Source organism: Notothenia rossii (genome assembly GCF_949606895.1).
Source record: "Notothenia rossii genome assembly, chromosome: 2".
Lineage (NCBI taxonomy): Eukaryota > Metazoa > Chordata > Actinopteri > Perciformes > Nototheniidae > Notothenia > Notothenia rossii.
This window is the reverse complement of record NC_136904.1, coordinates 39,402,586-39,410,154: the sequence shown is the minus strand read 5'-3', so window position 1 is coordinate 39,410,154 and position 7,569 is coordinate 39,402,586.

Sequence of the window (7,569 nt, the reverse complement as noted above, 5' to 3'; positions counted from 1 at the left end):
CTGTGTATGTTCCAGTGACAGATTCCAGCCAGGTTAAATCAATTTGACAAGGTTTCACTGCTTTCTTAACCGTGGACCTGGTTTCTGTTTAGGGTGTCTCGCACGCAGCTACTGCAGAGACAGGCCGTCATGTTTGTTTCCCTTCAAACTAGTGAAAACCTTTTGCTCACCTCTTACCCAGTTGGTATTGGACCTAAAAATCTGACAATGTCAGTCCTAATCTTTGTTGCATTAAGAAAAGTTGTCTATATTTTCATCATTGCTCCATCGAAACCTTCATTCTGACCACACGCACAGTGAAGTATGAGGAAAAAATAAGGCATTTTCACAGTTTCTTTTATCATAATGTGTTAAAGGCTTATGGCAAATGTGTGCAAAAGATTAGTCAGTGGCTTTCAAAATAGAATATTAATATACCCTGAAAACAGTTAGCATATAGGCCATGATGATTCATTTGTTGCAGGGAATCACATTGTGACAGCTGAGCCTACAGTAAAGTATATGAAGTCATGGTAGGATGAACATGTTCAAGAGTCAAATTCAGCACAAGCACGTCTTGCTGGCATTTGCTACATAGACGTATGTTAAGTGTACATTTATATCTTTATTTTTTTAACTCATGTCATCATTCAATGAATGTTTAAGTGTAGGTTATATCTTTATTTTTTTAACTCATGTCATCATTCAATGAATGTTGGAGTGACAGCCAGTTTCCTGCTCTGTGGTGTGACTCAGACCAATGTCCCTGGGTGGGGTCAGGGGTCAGGTGTCAGCTGACTGTTCAAACCGCTGATTGTAGGCATTTCTTTTGAGAGGAAGCATCACAACTTGTGCAATTGATGTTGCCCACTGAAAGCAGATGTGAGCAGCTCTGAACACAACAGTGTGGAGCGATATTTGATTTGAGTCGGTATCAGTGGGTGAAGTACTGATTTGTTATCCACTGGAAGTTCAAAGAAGGACTTTCTGTTTTGTTTTGTCTAAAGAGGAACACAAACTGACAGTGATCCTCTCCTTCTGCACCATTTATCGGCAATATTTAATTACAGAGTATATTAGGCCATTTAAAAGCATTGAAGATAAGATGATTTTCAGTCTAAATCACACCATGTACCCTCTGAAGATTTCGCTTATTCAGTTCTTAATGTGAATCCATTCAATGAAGGTTCACTGTCAAAAAATATACATTAATTCTGAATATCTGCCCTCACAAATGGGATAAAAGTAAAGAAGCATGGGAAGGGGATGTTGGAGATTCTATCTCAGAGGACGCCTAGAAAAACATTGTTTCACGTAAACACACCTTATCTTTCTGTATTAGACATGGATTAATCCGATTTAAGGTACAGTACACCGACTACATTACTCCAAGGACAGATTAGCTAAGATATTTCCCAGTGTTGTTCCAACCTGTCCCAGGTGTCATTATTCCCTGGGACATATGTCCTGGTCATGTCCGTTCTTAAGTGTTTTTTTGGAGTTCAGTATCTTTTCCAAGGACACTTGGCGTGTCGTTTGCAGGGGCTGGGGATCAATTCACTGACCCACAGATTGGAAGACATCTATTAATCCCCTGAGCCACATCCACCTTACCAGCGTTTAGTAGTTTCACCCCACGTATGGAAAGTGTGGTTGCGTCCGTTTTACACCGAATTTACGTTCTGCAACGTTACCTGTTTTAAACACAAATGTAATGTAGTTCCTAAACTAGTCTAACTTTAAGTTAGATTTAAGGAAACTGTGACCTTTTATAGATTTTTGTACGCATCTTAGGGCCCGGACAAACCAATCCGATTTTGGCCGTCGATAGATGTCGACAGATGTCCGGCCGTTGTGAGCGTCCTGTCGCCATACTCAGATTGGTGTGTCCCGCACCGTCGTGTCTTTTTGGCCATGCCGACACCTTCCGCCGCCGATTCGACATGAAGAATCGAGAGGCTGTCGGCTAAAGGCCGTCGGCCAAAGAAGTCACTCTGATTGGCTGTTCAGCTTAGCAAATCAGTGCATGAGAAGCAAAACGGAAGTGAGGAAACCAAACAAACTATTAAGAAGGCAAATCTGACATTTCATTTAATTCCAGCTCTCGACACAGGTTCGGGAAAGCCCCACGAGCTTCTCGCTGTAGAGTGAAAATGGAACGCACATGCTTTTTGTTGTTTGTTTATATCATGGTCTGTTCTTCTTCTCTCGGTGTATCACGCAGTCTGTCTTGTGGTTGTTGCCTCTTTTGAATGACGAATACACACTACCCCCGCCTGCTGGTAAGGAGAGTTATTGCCAAGCATGCATGCGCATGTACATGCTACTTGGCCGTCGGCTGAAGTCTTTGCGGTGTGTTCCAGTGCGACTGTTGGCCAAGACTCAGGAGACGTGAGGCGAGTCAGGCGACACAACAGTCGTGTTCCGTCTGTTTGATGTGTAGGCCCTTTTATGCCTACTGGTAGGTTCAGAGCGCCCCTTTTGAAGGCGGACAGTGAACACAGACATAGCTCTGAAGACATTGGAAACATGTTATTTAATTATTGCTTAAGACTTCCAGCGGAAGTATACAATTAAACAATTTAAATTTGCTCCACATTTAGCAGCTATGACAAACACATTAATGCATCAATTTCCATAAATCAGTCATTTAATATCAGAATCATAATTCCTTTATTAGTCCCACAGAGGGACTATGATTCTAAAATGGGCTTTTACATGGGTATTTTAAGTATATTTTGAATGCAGGACCTTGTTTCAAAATAATTGTATACTATAGTATGTCTATTTTTGCTTAATATTTGAGGATTCCTTCCATCACTAGAACCGAGAAGGTTATTATTTTATTACAATTTCATCTTACTTCCTCTCTCTCCCTTCTTCTATATCTTTGTCTTTTCTATCCCTCGTTTCAGGAGTCACTTTCTCTCAGTGTGCTGAGTAAGTCTCTGTGTCTGTCAAGTGTCGAGCAGACAACACGAAGAGCTGAACGGAGAGGAGAGGACAGATCAGAAAACAGACTGAAAAGCTCAAGAAAAGCTGAGTGGGAGGTTGAAATAGAAAAAGGGAGATTATGGAGGAAGAGGAGTGATGGAAAAACCCCAATTTTTATAACCCTACTGCACCCACCCCCCACCCCTCCTCCTCCTCCTCCTCCTCTGTATGGCGGAGCAGAATGTAGGTCTATGCTCGCCTACAGCCATCAGCAACAATCTGTTCTGCCCCAGTTACTGACGCATCTCACAGACTAAACATACTCACACACACATACATCACAATACGCAGAAATACACTCACAGATGCACATAGAAACAGACACGCTTACAATGTGCTGGCAGAAACACACACACAGAGCTGTCTCAGAGGAACACACGCACGCTGGCACACAGAGGTTTGATCTGCAACACGCCTGAGCCTACGTCTCTATACGTTTGAAGATGATCATGCCTCTCTCAGATTTCGGGAGGTGAATTAAAAATATATCGGATATCATATTTTTTTATCACAGCTGTCACAGCCAAAAAACTGCATGTATTTTATTTGGCATAATTTAGTAGCAATGAAGGAAAAAGAACACACTTTACAAAGATAGACGGACCCACAACCGCTGGTGAAAATCAGCTAACATGTTTATTATTGATTTTCACATCAGCAGCTTTATTTATTTATGATATGCTGGTTCAAGGTGGCTTAAACAAGTCTCATACACTTTCAATATAATATCACCGTTAAAGTCGATATGGCAAACATGTTAGCCAACATTTGATTATTTACATAGCAGTTACTGAGCAATACTCCTGTTTATTTTGAGTGGTTTGTTTCTAATATACTCTCTCGTTTTATCTCTATATTTGGCCTCAACCGCCTCCTGAAGGAAAGATCTGGCACAAGTTGCTAAATGCTGAAATTTTCTCCATCTAGTTTTCAAATCACAAATTATAACCAGAATGTAACAAAAAAATGTGAATGAGTGCTGCCCGGTTAGGGTTGGAAAAGACAGTTGCTGAAAAGACAGTAACCTTTTGGTAAGTCTAGTGAAACAGTTAAGGTAAGGCATTTACTTTGAATGGTTAAGATCATTGGGATTGAAGGTCGTTGGGCAGCAAGTATCGTAAGAGTTCTGCTGTCTTTCAAATGCTCAAGAAAACAGTTACATGTTATTATTATTTATTTGAATGGTTGTTGGAGTCCACCTTATAAACATGGGCTTAATATACTTTCTGTTTTTGCTCTCTTTTTGGTCTCCACTATGTCCTGAAGGAAATTGCTTCTATGCTTCTTTGTCTGGTCATTTGTCTGGTTAGGCTTAGGTTTGGGGTTCAGGGTTGGAATCAGAAAAGACAGTCAGGTCTTTGACCCTTGTTAATGTAAGGCATTGATTTTGAATGGCTAAGATCGTTGTAATGGAAAGTTCGTTGGGCAGCAAGGATTGTGAGGGTTCTGCTCTTTCAACTGTTCCAGGTTATATTTACTTTAATGAAAATGTTCCTCAACATTTTTCAGCTTTTTTGCATATCTGTACTTAACAATAAATGTTATAAAAGCTGTAGCTGCTTAAGAATAAAAGTCTATGATGGTTGGCTGACAGTCACATTACGTGTCAAGGATAAAAACACAGACTTTGTTACCAATAGTGTTGCTTAATTGTTGATATATGTTTCTTCAAGATTAGAGATTGATAGCAGAAATGGTAAACCTAGCAGTAGAGTGGTTTCACACTCAGAAAATATCTCTTATTTAGTAGACTTTTGGCAAGATCTACTTTAGTGTGTACTTCCTATTTATCTTGGGGCTTCAGGATGATATGAAACATTCTGTTGGTGCAGTTATTATGTGTGTCCTATCTGTTCGTGAGAGTGCCCCAAAGGCCCAAGTGCCTGTTATGCATACAGTCCATTCATAACATTAAAAGTAACGTAGACTACTGAGGGTGGTCTCATATGGGGTTGAGTGCTTTTACTCATTCACAAAACTAGGAAATGATACCAGCACTGCTTATATGTCCCTTCTAGGACAAGGACAGAGGATACATGTAGTCTTCCTTAAAGAGCCTGTGACACGATTTTCCCCCATCATCCAAACCCATAAATTTGAGTAAATATTGTCCCCTTGAAAACCGTTACTGAACTGATTTTGGATATTTGTACTTTGATAACCATTAATCTGCCCTTCAATGTTGACCATTTCCTGGATCTTCTCGGGGATTCTTCAAGTCCCGCCAAATGATGGGTGACGTCATTGCGGGCACAGCGCTCCAGCTGCACCGTTCAGGATCCCAGCATCTGCATGTAAACGCACGATGGCGCACACAGCAGCAAGCTCAGACAGCGATGACAGTTTAATTTTGAACGTGTCTGAGAGCTCATATGAGGCTGAAGGATCGGTTTATTTTGTATCTGTTAGAAGTTTAGGAATTAGGTGCGTCAATATGGGCGAGCATATGGTCATGTAGCCAGTGCTGGACAGGGACTAAAAACCTGCCCGGGACTCTCGACCGGCCCACTTCGGTACAACTAGTAAATTGTCAACGGGGGGAGTGGGGGATGTGCTAGTGACTTATCCGACCGGCCCACTTCGGTACCGGCCCATCGGGATTCCTCCCGATGGCCAGTCCGCCACTGCACCCAGCCTAGCCCACGTAAACTGTCAACGGGGGGAGCCTCGCTGCGGGGAAACGGTGGACCTAGTGTCCCGATCGGAGTGGGAATAATAATAATAATAATAATAATAATAATCCGTGCATTGTATCCATTAAATTCCCCAACATTGTGGTAAAAAAACACACGTTTAATCCATGTTGGTTACTACTACAACCAGTGGTGTAGTGGGGATGTTTTTACTGGGTGAACGGGGTGGTGGGTGGACGGGTATGGAAAGCCAAAAGTGCCATAATACGGGGGTGAAAAAACGCGCGAACATACGGGGAGGTCCGTTTTTAAACGGGGAGGTCCGTTTTTTCGCGCGAAAAAAACGGGCCAATATACGTGCGAATGTTCGCGCGGTTTTTTATATGATAATGAGCCCCTCCTTCTGATTTCCTTAGCCAATAAGTTCAAAGTGTCTGTAACCAATCAGTGAAGGGTAAAGCCAGACCAAAACAATCTGTAGATGAAAAGTTCCTGACATGGTGAGGCTGTGCTGTAATTGTGCATTATTCCAGATTCAGGGGACTAAGTATTAATTTGCCTTTGAATATAATAAATATATCAATCAATATATCAATATAACCTGCCTTCATTGTTTTTTTAAATAAAATGGCATTACCCTTTTCCTTAAACCTCTGGAGTGTGAAGTGAAGGTATTTTCTCAATGTTTAGATGTCTCCTTAAATCCACTTTTAAATGTACTTCTTATAACATGGCATGGTGTTACATGTCAAAATGTTCAGTAGTCTCTGGTGTTGCTAGAAATGCAAATTCACTCACCTTAGAGCACTGTCTTATGAGAAACCTAGCTCAGAAATCCGATTTTTGGAAAACTTCAAAACTGTTGTGAAACACATATGTACTCATGTCATCCATTTTTTTGGGTGTTTCAGATTTTGTTCACCAAAGTCTTTGGTTCACAAAAGTAGTGAAATTTATCAATTACACTATAAGCCTATATAAAAGTGTTGTTCAGGTTGAAAAAGTTCTGATATTGGAAATATTGAGATTTTACAGTTTCATATGTTAACATAAATAGTTGGTTGAAAAATAAAGTTGAAATGCTGAATTTGTATTTGTACACATCACATAAACCTTGGTATGGAATATGAAGTCATTATTCAGTCCTGATGTAACTTTTTCTGTGGTGAAAGTAGAGGGATGGAAATATTTTACTCTAAATTATAATTTTCACATTTTCATTTTAGACATGAACAACACATTTATATAGGCTTATAGTGTAATTGATATATTTCACTACTTTTGTGAACCAAAGACTTTGGTGAACAAAATCAGAAACACCAACAAAAATGGATGACATGAGTACATATGTGTTTCACAACAGTTTTGAAGTTTTCCAAAAATCGGATTTCTAAGCTATGGTTTCTCATAAGACAGTGCTCTAAGGTGAGTGAATTTGCATTTCTAGCAAGACCAGAGACTACTGAACATTTTGACATGTAACACCACGCCATGTTATAAGAAGTACATTTAAAAGTGGATTTAAGGAGACATCTAAAAATTGAGAAAATACATTCACTTCACACTCCAGAGGTTTAAGGAAAAGGGTAATGCCATTTTATTTAAAAAAACAATGAAGGCAGGTTATATTGATATATTGATTGATATATTTATTATATTCAAAGGCAAATTAATACTTAGTCCCCTGAATCTGGAATAATGCACAATTTACAGCACAGCCTCACCATGTCAGGAACTTTTCATCTACAGATTGCTTTGGTCTGGCTTTACCCTTCACTGATTGGTTACAGACACTTTGAACTTATTGGCTAAAGAAATCAGAAGGAGGGGCTCATTATCATATAAAAAACCGCGCGAACATTCGCACGTATATTGGCCCGTTTTTTCGCGCGAAAAAACGGATCTCCCCGTATGTTCGCGCGTTTTTTCACCCCCGTATTATGGCACTTTTGGCTTTCCATAG